This window comes from Lygodium microphyllum, chromosome 28 (genome assembly GCF_053477565.2).
Source record: "Lygodium microphyllum isolate KBCC chromosome 28, Lygodium_microphyllum_v1.1.10, whole genome shotgun sequence".
NCBI lineage: Eukaryota > Viridiplantae > Streptophyta > Polypodiopsida > Schizaeales > Lygodiaceae > Lygodium > Lygodium microphyllum.
In genome coordinates this window covers 105,257,679-105,274,394 of record NC_141162.1, presented here as the reverse complement: position 1 = coordinate 105,274,394, position 16,716 = coordinate 105,257,679, and the positions used below count along the sequence as shown (strand labels likewise).

The 16,716-nt window shown below is 39.0% G+C and overlaps 1 pseudogene; it reads right to left on the bottom strand.

Annotated features, from left to right (window-relative positions):
• Positions 1–2,030: 2,030 nt before the first annotated feature.
• LOC148011834 (uncharacterized) lies at positions 2,031–2,726 on the bottom strand (annotated as a pseudogene).
• Positions 2,727–16,716: the final 13,990 nt, after the last annotated feature.

Below are 16,716 nucleotides of genomic sequence, written 5' to 3'. Positions count from 1 at the left end.
TGGAATTTATTGGCAAATAAGTGAGATTTTGTTGAAGCCATATAACGAAAAAATGTAGGATAGTCAATCTTCTTCTTTTTTTCTCTCCTTTTTCGTTATTTTCCTTTCACTTGCAGGCCCCCTGGCGGCTGCTGCCACTCTAAGACTTCCTCCACTCCTGCTTGGGCCACCCACTGCTGTCGACGCCTCTTGCCACCACCCTTTCCCTTGCGGATCTTTGCCACCATCTCCGGGGTTGCCCCGTCCGCTTCCCTTCCTCCCTCTATGCTCGGCCTCTGCCGTGCGCCACCGCCCCCCCCTCGCGCCACACCTTCTTGGCCGCCCCACCTTACGGCCAACTCCTAATTAGTGGATCCACTGCCACCTTTTGATTGTCGACGCCGCCTTCTTCTCCTTCCCTCATTGCCCCCCTACCTTGGGCCACCGCCTAGTCGCCCAATCCCCATGCATGCCTTGCCATGCCGCTGCTCGTCTCCTACCACCACACTCCCCCCCCACCAGCTTCTCCCACCTCGCCGTTGGCTCCCACCACAGCACCACCCCGTAGGGCCTCTCGGCCTACCCTGCTGCTATTCTACGCCTCCCTCACGATCGCTGCCGTTCATCGATCTCTTGCCATCCTTGTCTACTGGCCAACCGTTGCCGCCCACCACGACCGCTGTCGCCCTCAGCAAAACCGACACACACATACACTCGCCGCACGCATATGGATAGGCACACACCACCCACACTAAATCACTAGTTACTTACTGTACGTGTTCATACACCATGTAGTACACTCCCTACATGCACTACACCCACATACCCACATATAGATGTACACTTACACCTACCACACATGTAAATATGACCCTACTCTACACATGTATGCGCCCATGTAGACACACACCACACTCATAGAAGTGTACACACCCATGGGCACATAAACCAAAACTCTCATACCAAAAACTTGTACCCACATACTTGCATGTGCACACATGCACTTGCAAAGAGACACGTGCACACATGCTCTTGCAAATAGGCATGCATGCACATGCGCTTGCACATAGATACATATGTACACATTGTCACTTGCTCCACATAGACACGTGCACACAAGCACCTACACATAGACATGTGTACACATGCACTTCCATAAAGACACATGCACATAGTCACTTGCACATAAACACAATGTTGAGATAATCTATACATATGCTGGGAAGACATCAGGTCTCTAGCTGTAGGAGTGAATAATAGTAGTAATGGATATCTAGATAGATGTATATTATGTTAGAGAGATTCTTAAATGAGGATTAATGATAGTAAGAGATTAGGTAGATTCTTGTATGAGATCATAGATGATGATAGAGATTATATAGAGTAGAGACCAATGAGGGATGAAACAACATATATGCAAGAGATCATAGGCTCTAAGTATCCCAAAACCAATCCATGATTAAGAAAACTTGTTTACAATGAGTGCCCCCTTCATCGTGTCTTGTTTCAACTTGTTATACCCAACAACTTGCACCAAACACTAGCTTCTACTTTGCTGCTTAGACGACAAATTTGATGGTTCCATTGGCTCCAAAAGGGGGGTAAAATCGCAAGACACCTGCTCACAATTTTCTTGGATCGCTCCTTCTCCCTCTTCACTGTCCAAAGTGTTGTTTGTTGCCAAAAAACTACAATTGCGCCCGATGCGAATTCAAGAGCCTTTCTTTTTGCATGAGAACTCCAAAACTAGTTGGAAAGCAACTTGATTTATGCATGGCATCCTATTCTAAAAAATTTCTACATCTTTTGAGGATATTTACAAGAAATAATATCCAAAATATCAAAAATAGGTTAAAATTATTCAAAAATCCCATATGTTTGAACCCTCCATATTATGGATACTAAGACTAATTACTAATATGACATTGACTCTTGAGATTAATAAGAAATCTAGATGATGATGCTCTCGATGTTTTTTCACACTGTGTCTGCATAAGAGCACGACATCCACCCCCTCTGAACTTGCACATCCTCCAATATGTGCCACATGGTTAATCTTCATCTAGATCAATATATTCATCTTCCATCCCTGCATCTTCATCGTCCTTTTGATCATCCAAGCCAACATAAACATATTCTTCATCCTGCATGTGTTCTTCAATGGGTTTGCTAACATTTCTTTGCTTAAAAATCTTGATCCTCTTTCTTGCAATAGGAACCTTCAAAGTTATACCATCCAACTCACACAAAGAATACGTTGTGTCATTATGCACATGATTCACAATATAAGGACCAAACCATCTCTTAGAAACCTTTCTGAGTGTACTATGTTGAGTATTAAGACTACTATCATAGACTAACACCCAATCTCCTTTCTCAATGGGTTTTGGGTGGAGAGTGTATTTCTTGTCAAACCTTTCTTTATTCTTAAACATGACATCTTTTAAATGCATGGTTGCAATCTCAATGTCTTCAAGCTTCCTTCCTAGCTATCGAATCTACAAAGCAAGAAGGTCCTCCCCGCTCATATCATTCTCCCAAGGTAGCACAATTCAAGTAGTAATAACATCCTTAATAGGCATAACATGCTTTTGGCCATACATCAACTCAACATGTATATATCCAGTCACTATACTATGTGTAGTGTGATTAGCCCATAAAAAGCATACAGAAGTAGCTTGGGCCACTCTCGTGAATCTTGCCTCTACATACCTTAGATAAAGCTTGTCCACATTCACTTTTGCCATTGCCTTCAAGGTTGTATATTGAAGTGCAGTTTTCTTTCCAACACAACCATAGCGGCAAATAACATCTTCCAAAAGAAATTTACATACTACACTACCTGAGCTTCCACTTGACTTGTTAGATCTTCCGTGGCAAGTATAATGTATCACATTTACCAAAGTCCCATAGGCATGGTCACCAAGTCAATCACATGGCTAATGGATAAGTAGGATGTAGACCATCACGATATCACACATTGGAATGGCAAGTAGCACAAGTCTCTACAAACTACAACACATCTTTATACATACCTTTCCACCAACACCTTTCTTTGATCTTCGTAAAAGTGATCCACACACCTTGATGACCAACCCATAGAATCTCATAAAACTCTTTGATAATTTGTTTTGTCGAGTCTCCTTATCACATATTACCCTCTGTGGAGTCCTGTTTCTTTGCTTTGAATGCTTCCATAGATGGCCATTCTTCAAGAAATACCCCTATGCTTTTCTTCGGACCCTCTTGAATTCCTGATCATTCCATCCCTCTTGCTTAGTCAAAATGCTCAAGTAGCAGCCACTTGCCATTATACATGTCTTTTGAAAATGATTCAAGAGATGCATAACAATAATGATCTCCTTGAACATAAGAAGTGGAGTAGAAACTCAGTAGAAATTTGCACCAACATCATCTCCTTCAACAACCATGTCTTCTTCATCCTCATACCTGGTTCTTGATAAATATCTACAACTGGATTATCTTTACCTACAATATGGTGAAACTCCGGGTTCAAGGACTTGATGTAAGAAATGCACCACAAAATAGCAATATCCAGAGTTGAGCAAATAGTGATCATCCTAAGCAAAGGTAGACAATCTATCTCAACAACCACCACTAATGCACCAATAAAGTATTCTTTATTATACTTCAATGCAATGACCACTCTCCATAATTCCCTCTTAATGTGTGGATAATTTTGTTGTTGATGACTTAAGACTTTGGCTCCAAACTGCACAACATATCTGTTTCCCTCTTCATCATCTTGTCCAATCGTCTACCCAATGGACTAGTATCCACTATAACAATGATAGGCCTTCCACACTCATAATTTACTTTCCTTAGTATGGGTGCAAATAACAACAAATATTTCAATTTCCTAATTGCCTTTGTATGTCATTCATGCGAATTGTATGTGATTCATGCCAATGAAACTTTTGACCTTTCCTCAACAATTAATAGAGTGCATCTGCTACATGTGCAAAGTGTGGAATCCAAATAAGATAGAAAACTCATGTATCCAAGAATCGTCTCACCTCAGTTATGGAAGTACAAGTCTTCTTCATCTTTTGAATAGCTTCAATCTGTACTAGGGAAGGCCTTCGATCATAAGGCCCACACATATGTCCCACAATCAAAACTTCCTTGACTCCAAAAACCAACTTTGGCCTAGAAAGAGTAAGATTTACCTCTTCTAGCCTAGATAAGATCTTCTCACAACCAAAAATATGATCTGCAACAAACTTGTGATACCCCCTCGAATCCACTATCTCATCCTTGATTCCTTCTTCGCACCCTTTTATAGGCACGTCATCAAGAAAAGGCAGAGTAACCTATTGTATGAAGTCTCAAAGGACTTTGTTCATCCCATTCATCATATGTGCAACATAGTTGGTTGCTCTCTAAGGTAAGGTGCACATCCTTACTAAACCTAAAGGTTTCCTCATAGTTGTCCATATCCAATTGAAATTGATCATATCCAAAGTAGAGATCTCCCATAGAATAAATTGCCCTTCCTGCAAAAGTTTTTGTAGACTCGTCCACAATTAGATCTATACCAACATTCCTAAGAGTCACTTTGTTCACCAGTTGTTGGAGCCCCAAGAGAAACACCAAGAAAACGGGAAATCTATTGCAAGAAAATTTATATTCTATCATCAACAAGCATGTTCTTCATATTTTGATCCACCATAAGAAGAAAAGCAATGCCAATCTTCACACAACATCATATAACAACTCTCCCACATAGATTTATCACAATAAATATTCAACACATTCTTCATTTTCTTGATAGAAACCATTAAAAAAACAAGATAATACAAAAGAGTGCTCCATTTTGAATGGAAATCATCATATAGATTTTATCTTCATAGTCTCTCTCATGTAGATATAATGTTTCTCATAGAAAAATTACTATCTCTCATACTCTATCTTTCTCACATATCCTCTCTCTCAATAGTACATTGGAACAATGAAGAGTAATCATCCATAATCCCTCTTTGGTTGTGATTACCCCTCTCAAGCGGTATGTTTGATATGAAGGGTCACCAAAGCCAGTAGAGTGTTCTTTTGTAGCTCAATAGTATCACTCTCACTTCAGTCTTCACTTGAGTCTTCAATAGCTACTTCTTCCGCTTCTTTGAGCTATTTTTAATTTGTATTCATCTCTTCCTAAGATTAGAAATTTTTTTGAAGCTACACATTCACCCCACAGAACACTTATAGAGGCATATAGAATAAAAACAAAACAAAGATAAACGCTCTACAAAATGTCTACATAGGGTTAACATTACTATACAGAAGGTCATAAGAAGCATTCAACTCAACTAAAACTATTCAAAACCATTAAGGATCATTCAATAAGCTTCTAAACACTCTTAAACTCCACCAATTATTATTCGAACCTCTCATACAGAAAGAAATTAGAACAAAATAGAAGCTAAACAAAACTAATGAGAACCTATCAAGCACTCAACAGAACCTTTCAACACATCATATCTCCACTAAAAAAATCATGATCTTCTCAAACTTATTCAACCTTATCCAAAACTCTCTCAAACACTTCCAAATCAATCAATCATCATTCAAATCATACAAAAATCATAGGCATATCAATCCTCAACATATCCCTACACTTAATTAAAAAGCGTCCTCGCTACCTTAGAAAAAGAGAATAAAAATTTAAAATAATAGCTCATCACTTTAGCTTCAAATATCCAATCAACAACCAAGAAGAGCTTGAGATTTATCCCCAGAAAAGAAAACATGTATTTAATCCATTATTCAAGGAAAAATCCCAAAACATGATATCATAAATAATACTTAATCAAACCAACTAAATTTAAACAAACTCTAAAAGGATATGAGAGATTCTTCATCTACATCTATCCATCATCATCACCATGAGCCTTCAAAAATGTATCTTCTTGAACAGTTTGAATATCCAATCACAACCCCATCATACTAATAATACACACCTTCTGAATGGCACCTCCAAATGAGAGATATAACATTATAAATCGTCAAAATACATCCAAGGATATCAATGAAGGTCATCACTCTTAAAAGCTTAGTCGTTTCAAAAATGATCCATGGACAAAGATTCATCTACAAAAGTCTTGGGAGGATTTCGAAAAAGTTGCGAGCAACACATCCTCTCCACCAATACAAGATACTAGCTAGGCAAGTCAAGGGCATGAAAGTACAAAATATCCCATTTTTGGGGATCAATATCCACATGCACATTCATACAAAACTTTGGGATTGACTTTTGATCAATATGGGAATGTTGGTGCATGTAGGCAAGATACTAAGCAAAAAGAGCAATCAATCTCACTAAAGGATCTAAAGACAAAGAATACTTTTGAGCAAAGTGTAGATAATTCTAAAAAACTTGGATGGTAGTTATCCATTGCCCTAGAATCAGTGGCCAATTTATTTGAGGTCTTGTTAAGGAATATGTTGAACTCCATCCTCTTCATCTAAGGATCGTGAGATCACAACCTATCCAACCACTAATCAATTGAGGGGGATGAGGGATAAAAGTGGTAGGAGATGGAAGAGAAATAAGCAAGAGAGGATAAAGGAATGAATAAGTAAAATCATAAAAGGAGGAATGGGTTAAAGAATGATAATTTGTTAATTTAGGAAAATCACCTAAAAAGGTTATTAACAAGTATGCTAGAAAAGTGAAAAGAATAGGTGTGGATGGGGAAGAATAAGAAGGAGTAGGGGAAAAAACATGATCCTCAATAAAAGAACAATGGGTGAAAATAGGGATTTGAGAGGTAACTTGGGGTTGAAAAAGAAGGGGTAGAACAATCCATGGAGTAGATTGATATATAGAAAAGTAAGCTTCATATCTATGGGCCGTCTACTAATAATAAGATAAGCAAGAGGCACCGATGGTCCTATCACAGATTTGCCATGATAGGCATCAAAGAAAGATGAATCAAATGGAGGTTTCTTGGAAAGGTGAGCTAAGAGATCCACCCTAAGTTGTTTACAGTTTTGCACATGAGCAGAGGCTTTGTTTTGATGTTGATTCAAAATCACAGAATCAATCATTGCATATGCCAAGAAGTTTCAGGGCAATTAGTCACTTTAGAGGAATATGTCTGGAACATCTTATCTATTTGCAACTCCAAATGTTTGACATATAAAATAGCTTACAATACCACATCTCCAACATACCAAGACAAATCTTCATTATCTGGGATCAACAAATCACCTCACAAGTACATGTAAGACATAAGCATGGTATTTGGAGTCACTGAATCTTGAAAGATCGTTCTAACCATCTCAATCAATAAGTCTGAAGACCAAACTCTACTCCAACTATCCTCTTGAGGAGATAAATCTATTGTGGAAAGCTTAATATAAAATGCCAGTTTATGTTGCTAATAGTGCACAAAGAAGGAGTGATTTGAAGGAATAAATTCCTGGAACTACTCAAAAAAAGTCTATAACAAGTCCATTCTTGACTGAAGTCTTTCCACCTTGGCTTGGAATAAAGGACATAATGTCGCATTTCTTCAAAGAACAGCTAAATTAGTAGGGGATAAGAAAGGAAATGGCTACATAGAAGGACTCTGTGAAGCAGAATAGGATTGATCCAATTGTTCCTTAAGTTGTCAAATTTGAGTATTATTCTAGTCTATGATAGTGTTGGTTGATTTGAGCTCTTCTGTTTGGACAGCTATTAGAGCTTTCAACTTCTTCGGCTTCCTTCAACAACCTATCCCTCTCCTCCATCACAATAACTACTTTAGATCTGGTATCTGCCAACTAATCTTGCAAAGTAGATTTCTCTTCTTTTTGGGCATCAATGACCTGAGTTTCTTGCTCCATTTGTGTAGAGAGGCTGGAAAATTTTTCCATGGTGGTTGAGGCTAGCTCAATATTAGCCTTGTTCAAGTCCTCCTTAGACTATAATACCTCCTCGTAAAAAGAAGAATAGAGTTGTTGAATACAAGAAATAACTCAGAGTTCAATATAGCTTTGAATGTCTTTGCAAAAAAATAGAATTGCATCTCCTATCACCACACGTTGCACAGAATGAATTGAAATGTCCAAAGTACCATCTCTATGTTTTTTGAAAAGTTTGGGCATTATAAGAAAAGTAGGCAGCATACTGCAAGATTGGATAGGAATGAAAATTGAAGGAGTGGAAACTGGTACTGATTTAGCCACTCACTTAAGAGGTTTCCTCTGAAGAATGACCAAAGAAGGAGGATCAGTATCTTCAATGATGATATCAAGAGTTTTAGTAAGAGGAGGAGGGACTGCTAGAGGATCAACTGATAGTGAGGGGATTTCCTTCGCAAGGGTAGCATATGTCAAGAAAACATAAAGATCAGAACCAATTGTGACATTAGTCACATTACTCCTCATGACTCAGATAAAATGTTGATCTATTTTAGCGAGGAGATATGAATTCCAATCAATAGTGATACCCTTTAGCACCATATGGAAAGTTGTAAACAATTCCTTTGAAAGATAATTAGAAGGGGTTTTGGCACGCATGAACCTATCCTAAAGGAACTGGCACAATTGTATCTAAAAAGGGTTAGAAATCTCGGAGACACTAACTCCTGAAATAGTAATGATGTGCTTAGGATCCAAGACATCTGTGATCTGGTTCTACAAAATCTTCAAAATGTTCTCATTTGAGATAATTTTATGAGTAATAGGAAAAGGTTCCCCATAGTAGGGTCAAAAAAGAGCTTTGACCAGACTCTTAGGCATCATGAGGATAACTGTATCATTAACAAAGTCATACCTCTTGTTCTAAGAAATTCAAAACTGATCACACATGTCAGGATCATTAAGAATAAGTAGTAGTGTAAGACTCACAAATTTGAATAGCTCGGTCTTAGAAAATAAGGTCTGATTCGAACAATTGCGAATAATCATGAGAAACCAATGGAACATACTGGACTAGGAGAGGAGTATGAGGCACCATTCAAATGGATCACACACACCACACATACACATAATCACAACAGAGAATGCTTGCAAAATAGCACAATAGCAATAGATAAGATATTGACAAAAGAAAAGACTCTCATGGACACAACCGATTGACCACCCCATGCAATCCACATCCTTTAAAAAATTTGGCATGACCTCTCTACTTATGCAACCAAAAGCTTCATGCTATACATACATATAGGCACCCAATATCCCCGTAATAATTAGGCAATAATAATAATAATACACACCATACCCTGACTCAAATTAACATAACCAAAGAAAACTAGACTAAACTAAACTACAACACACTAATAACTAAACTAGACTGGACTAAGATGATCAACAATGATTGAGGGTGACAACCATGTCACCCACCCTCGTACCGGATTTGGAAGAGGAATTGTGCAATTTGGGGGGAATGGAAATTTAATTGAGTGTAAATTTTAATAATTAATTAATAATGGGTGAGTTTTATTAAGTGACAAACCTTAGCAAAAAAATGGTGGTTTATTTTTAAGTCCCACCATACTTTAACGGTGGTTAATTAAAAATTATTAAGTTCCACAATGCTTTAACGTTTCCTAAACATCATTCTCGACTCAAGGTCTCTAAATGTAGGTTTATTTTTAGAAATTTAATGTGTGTGGAGTGCTTTCTTTTTAACACGTGCATTTGTGATGGCAGGTTTATTTTATTATAAATTTAAAAATGTATATTTAGTGCACGAAGTACATACTATGTGAATGGTTGGTTCATTTTATCAAATTATATATGTGTGTAGCGCAGTTGTGCGTGAAAAATGTAGTCAACTGGTTCCTTTTAGCAGTTAGTTATGATATTTTGGTGGAAAAAAAAACAAATGAATGGGATACCTGAAGGAGGTGTGAATGCAAGCGTATCTAAATCCGTACATAAATCAACTAATAGGATGAGAAAGGATCATGACCACCATTGAATCCAAAATACACTTCAGCTAGCTGAAATTTTTTTGGCATAAGTGAAAATACCACAATACCATGTGCAATTTGTCTGATTTTTTTTTCTAGATTTTTTAAAAAGTTAATTTGAATGCGTTGAGTTTGATTTTTTTTCTTTTGTTTTTATTGTTATTTTTTATTTTTTTAAATATATGTATTGTTCAATCAACATGACAAAGGTTAAAATTTGAAAATTGAAATTTATTGGATTTTTTAAATTTTAGATTTTTTGTTATTTTTATAAATTCTTAATGGAATTTTGAGTTTTTATTAGATTATATATATATATATATATATAGAAGGATTCAGAATCGAGAGCCATAGCTTCTCCCAACTCGACTAAGTTGTGGTTGGCGAGACTCCAACCATAACACAACTGACATATCCAAAAAATGGTTCTGCATGTTAAAGGAGATCTTATGTGTATTGGTTGCTTCGCATAGACCAAATTACAAAGCACCCAACTCATAATTGGCGAATTCACATTATGACTTTAAGGGCGTACCTTTTGCATATATATATATATATATATATATATATATATATATATATATGTATGTATGTATGTATGTATGTATGTATGTATGTATGTATGTATGTATGTATGTATGTATGTATGTATGTATGTATGTATGTATGTATGTATGTATGTATGTATGTATGTATGTTGTCGAAGGGTTTGTGAAAACAATGTCGCATCCACAGAGGACCTTAAACAATTTCAGGATAGAAGGTCAACAGTGACAGTCTTCACAAAGGATCATATTTACATTCCAACAACTCTTCAGAAGATGCATGTAATTTTTGAAAATTCTGAATCCATTCTTTACATCTAGAAGAACACTTGTATTCAGTCCTTCAAATGTAATAGACATGTCCTTAACTTTTTCTTTTGCAGCCTTTTTGTGGTAGAACTCTTTTATTGGTCATTACTTTCAAGAGAGGATGTGGCTTTACTCTTCAAGATAGACTAGCATGTCAATTTCTGTCATTACCTAATGATATGTGGAAAATTTTATTTCTCATAATTCTCCATAATTCTAGTAGATCTATATTATTTGCCTCCATATATTCATCTTCAGCTCATCATAATAGAGATGAAAAGTGGTCTTGAACCTCCGTTGATGGTGTCCTCCCTTGAGTATCATAAGTAGTCCTATAACTTGCAGGCCAAAATAAGCTCAGTTTCTGTAATACATTCTGTGTCTTCATTAAAGGCTGTTAGCTGGGTCTTCAGGATCAAGGGAGCGAAGTTTAAGAACCAATTATGATGATGTGATGTTGTTAAGGATAAAAAACTTGGCCACTATACTCTGATCAGTGACAGTAATGTTGGTACTTCAAGGTGACATATTGCGGTTGATCTTAGCTTCAAATCAGGATATGAATTAATGCTGTGGGGTCTGATAGACATCTCAAAATAATCCCATCCATCATCGTTGGAAGAAGATATCTTTCCCACTGACAATCAGTAGAGACAGGCACCGTAGGAAGTATAATCATGACAATATTCTCATTCCTCTAATGTACCCTTCCTTCAGCCTCATCTCACGAGGTCCAGATTTTCTTAAAGACAGAGAGCATTTTCTGAGTAGCCATAGGAGACTGCAACCAGAATAACATGGGCATTGCAATCATATTCAAATGTCTAATCGAGTCAACTAGTCCAGAATTCTGAAAGTGAATATCTGAACTATCGTGCAGCTCTGTAACAAATGGGTCAAGGGCTTGATGGCAATATCAAGTGCAGACTACAGTAGTATATCAAAATCTGTAAACGATGACCACATATGGTGCCTTCGATCAAACCCTAGTGTTTCTTCTTCCTGTATGCGATAAGAAACTTAATCTCCTGTCGTTTCTGTGGCGGTTATGGCTGCAAGGAGTAGGAGTACTCTTTCCTCTTCGTGGACTATTGTGGTGTGTCGCTCTGGCAATGCAGTCCGTCATGCCGATGAAGATCAGGCCTGTGATTCCTCAGCATTAGATTTCCCAAATGAAGCCTTGAACAGCAATCCGATGCTCATAAATAGCCAATAGTTGACCAATAGTATATGGCGTAAGATTGGGTAACAACATGCTCAGTGATGGACGATTTCCAGAGAATGTCTTGTGAGGCACAAGTTGATCAGGCACACCTTCTGATTTTAATTCTGCTGGTGTCTTTCCATATGCAAGAACATCTGCCAGGTTCGCCCAAAATCGATTTCCCCCCCAGAGCTCTGTTTCTCCCTATTTCTCCAATTCCACGTAATACTCCCCTTCAGCACTCCGTCTGCCCAAGCAAATTTCCCACTATGCCCATCAGATACAGCTGACTGATTATAATTTCCTTCTTTTCTCCAGTCGCCCACCACAAACACGTTGAGAGGCGAAGAACTCTAAAGCTGATCGGAGAGGTGACTTTCTTCTCGAGAGGCTGAGATGGCGAGTTGCAGTAAACCAGCAGGCTAGAGATCAACGGTGATAGAGAGTGAGAAGTAAGTAGAAAGCCAAAATTCCTTTAGCAAAGAAAACAGAAGAAGAGTCTGAGCCTGAGCTTCCCAGGATCAAGCGAGCGCAAGTTTCCGTCATTCAAACGGACGAAGAGGACGACGATAGCATGGTCCCAAACATCGAACACTTGCTGCTTATAGAGGCTCCTTCAACATGTTCTCGTAGCTACCAATCGATCCACATTTTCTGCTGCTGCTGCCATAACCCGTTACTGCACCACATTAGAATCATCCCTTATGTTCTTTATCCTCAACTCCCCACAGTTTTTCTGTGTTCCCCTCTGTTCTCAATTCGTATTCTTTTTTTCTTCCGCCCTGATTCGATTGAGGAGCCTCTCTTCCCCCCCAAAATACCTCCTTCTCAAAATAGCTCCCAAAAGCTTCTCCTTTTTCCCCCCTCTTTAGCCTTTCAAAAATCCCCTCTTTAGCCTTAATAGCTCACATATCATTATTTTTGGTTCAAATTCAAACTATCTATTCTAGAGCTTGTAGAAGTTTTAGCTTCTTCCTTCTCCTCCGATGCGTGTGTAGTCACATATGCATGCACCTGTGTGTGCTCATGGCCATGGCCACCGTGCTCCCATGGATGCCACAAACCCAGAAGGACAGGGCCATTCTCTTTCGCTCTGTAGTAAACCCAAAACCACATGATGAAGCAGCCTCAGTCATTAAGCTTAAACCATGAATTCGTCCAACAATCAATGGCTCCTCTTTTTGCTGAGTCTACGAGCAATAGTGCTGATGGATTTTGGCAAGCAATGATTCCAAACCTTTTTGCAGCAACATGTATCAACATAGGCTGAAAGCATCTCATCATGGTCACTCATGCGCAGAAAATAAATGTAAACACAACAACTAAATATGTACAAAGTACCAAATCCCATGCACAACTTTTGGGTGGTTTACACACCTCGAATGCGCAGCAATACGACATCCACCCCCTCTAATCCTGCGCATCCTCCGGATGGGCCAACTACCCATGATCATTAACATCAAGATCCACAAACAAATCAATCTCTTCGTTATGCATTTCCGGTAGATCAACAAGATTTTCAGCCATATCATCTGTCCCTTCCATTGGAGTTTCTTGTCGTTGCTCTTCTCTCGAAAATTCTTCCAATGCATAATCCTCATCATCCCTTTTCTTGAAAATCTTGATTTTTTTTCCAGCAATAGGCACTCTAAGCACTGTTCCATCCAATTCTGTCAGCTCATATGTTGCATTATCAAAGACATGTCTAACTATGTATGGCCCAAACCATCTTTTCACCATCTTTCGAAGTGCAGTATGCTGATTTTCAAGGCTGCTATCAAAGACCAATACCCAATCTCCCTCTTCTATTGCTCTAGGCCGCAAGCGATGCCTGCTATCAAACCTGTCCTTGTTCCTTAGTCTAGCAACTTTCAACCTGTCAATAGCTAGCTGAATATCCTCAGGTCTCCTCTCCAACTGTCGAATCCGAAGAGCTAAGAGCTCCTCTCTCGTCAAGTCCTCCTACCAAGGTAAAACTGACCAAGTCAAAGCACAAGTCTCAATCGGCATAACAGGTTTCTGACCATACATCAACTCTGCAGGCATATATCCTGTGGTAATACTATGAGTCGTACGATCAGCCCACAAAGCAAATGGTAGAAGTCTTGGCCATTCTCCAATCCGTCCTCTGCATGCTTTGGCTAATGCTTTCACTATTGGCGGATGCCCTCTTTCACTCTTCCCATTTCCCTCTGGATTGTATGCTGTGGTTAGAGCCAATTTGATTCCTAGCTGAGAGAAAAACTCCCTAGCTTCATCTGCATCCAATTCACCACGATCCGCAGTGATCTTACCCACACAACCATACCTGCAGAAAATTTCCTCCAATAAAAACTTACACACTGCACTAGTGGTCTTCGTTCTCAAAGATCTGCCCTCAACATGATTAGTAAGATCCTCTCTAGCCAAAACAATGTATCTCATCTGCCATAGACCCATAGGCATGGTAACCAAATCAACTACCCACTTATAATGAATGCATAGCGGATAGGTCGGATGAAGCTCATCTCTATGACGCACTACTGAATACATCTGGCAGTCTCTGCAAGTCTCAACAAAGTGAGAAACATCTCTGTACATGCCTTTCCACCAATATTTCTCCCTGATTTTCTCATAAGTAGCCCATACTCCTCTATGACCAGCCCATGGACTCTCATGAAACTCCCTCATCACCTGTAACTGTGTCTCTCTATCGCAGACAACCCGCAAAGGTAATCCGCCTCTTTTCTTCGGATGCTTCCAAAGAAATCCGTCCTTGAGAAAATAACCATAAGCTTTCCTTCTGATCTTCTTGAACTCTTCATCTGTCCATTCATCTCTTTTGCTTAGTGTACTAAGGTACCTGCCAATCTGCAACCAATCTCCAACATAAAACTCTTCTGTGAAAGCCACAATATCATAAACATGACAAACATGATCAACCATAGTGGCTGAAATTTCTGCATCATCCTCTTCTGCAAGTAGAGTCTCCTCATCATCATACCTGGCTCTAGACAACATATCGGCAACTGGATTATCCTTCCCTGCTATGTGTTTAAATTCCGGATTTAATGACTTGATGTATGCAATCCATCTCAACATAGCTATATCCGGAGTAGAACAACTCGTGATGATACCAATCAATGGCAAGCAATCTGTCTCTACCACAACTGAAGCTCCAATAAAGTACTCCTTGTCACATTTGAGAGCCGTGACAATCCCCAATAACTCCCTTTTGATTTGCGGATATCTCCTTTGTCTCTCGTTTAGGACTTTCGCCCCAAACCGAATAGCATACCTATTTCCATCTGCATCATCTTGACCCACAGCCCAACCTATGCCAATTGGACTAGTGTCAACTGTCAATACAATAGGCCTATCACAATTATAATCCACTTTCCTGAGAGTAGGAGCATTCTGCAATAACTTCTTCAATTTCCGCATGGCTTTAGTGTGGCTCTCATCCCAATAAAATTTCTGCCCCTTTCGAAGCAGCTGATACAAACAATCTGCAATGTGTGCAAAATGAGGTATCCAAATCATATAAAACACACAAGCACCAATGAATCTCCGTACCTCTGAAGTGGTAGAACAATACTCTGCAATCTTGCCTATAGCATTCACCTTTTCAGGTGAAGGTTTCCTGCCATAATATCCACACATATGCCCAACAATGACAACCTCATTCACTCCAAAAATAGATTTTTGCCCTGAAAGTGTCAAGTTCACTTCTTCTAACCTGGCCAAAATCTTCTCACATGCTGAAATATGATCAGCCACAAAGTACCTGCATCCCTGCTCATTTAGGCTCTCATTCTTCTCTTCTTCTGCACACCCTTTAATGGGCACCTCATCCAAGAAAGGCATAGTAAGCTGAGGTATGTAATCACGAAGGACCTTATGCATGGCATTCATCATATGTGCAACAGAATTAGTGGCACCTTGAGGCAAGGTACACATCCTGACAAGCCCAATAGGAGTTCTCATGGTGGTTATATCCCTGCTTTCCAAAGCCAGCTGAAACTGATCATAACCTGAATACAAATCACCCAAAGAATAGATGGCACGTCCAGCAAATGCCTCTGCAAACTCATCCACAACTGGACCAATACCAACATTCCTGATAGTAACTCTGTTCACTGGCTGCATGTCCTGAATAAATCGAAGAGTACCATTCTTCTTTGGAACTGTAAACCACCTGTTTGAGTATGGTGCAAATGAAGGCTTAAGGATTCCCATCCTGATTTTCTCATTCAACAAATCAATCAACTTTGGCAAGTGTGCTTTAGGCACTGGAATAGGTCGGAGATTCCATGGGATATGAGGAATAGTAAAGATGACCATAGGAGCAACAATATCAGGATTCACACATCTAATCTCATGTGGGACAAAAGCAAATCCCCTTCCATGACGCTCAAGCATCTCCTGAAAACATTGCTTCTCCATGGGTAACAAGAAATCACCATTTCCAATTTTCAATTCAGCAAGTGTCTCTGCTGAAAATTTATGACCAATGTGCTCCGGATTCCTCAAAATTTGCTGTTTAGCAGCCCTCTCTATTTGCTGATCACTGTCAGATGGAAGCGGTACAGCAACTGGCTTCACCTTCTTATCCACAGTTTTGTATTTCGTGTCAACCCTGGCTTCTTTATGCTCTTCTGCATTACATAAACCTTGCTGTAAATCAGCAATTCTGCACTCCAATGGCTGAATATTCTCAGCCCTCTGCTCTATGGACTGCATAGAAATAGCCCCAAACTCTGAATGCTGAAATATT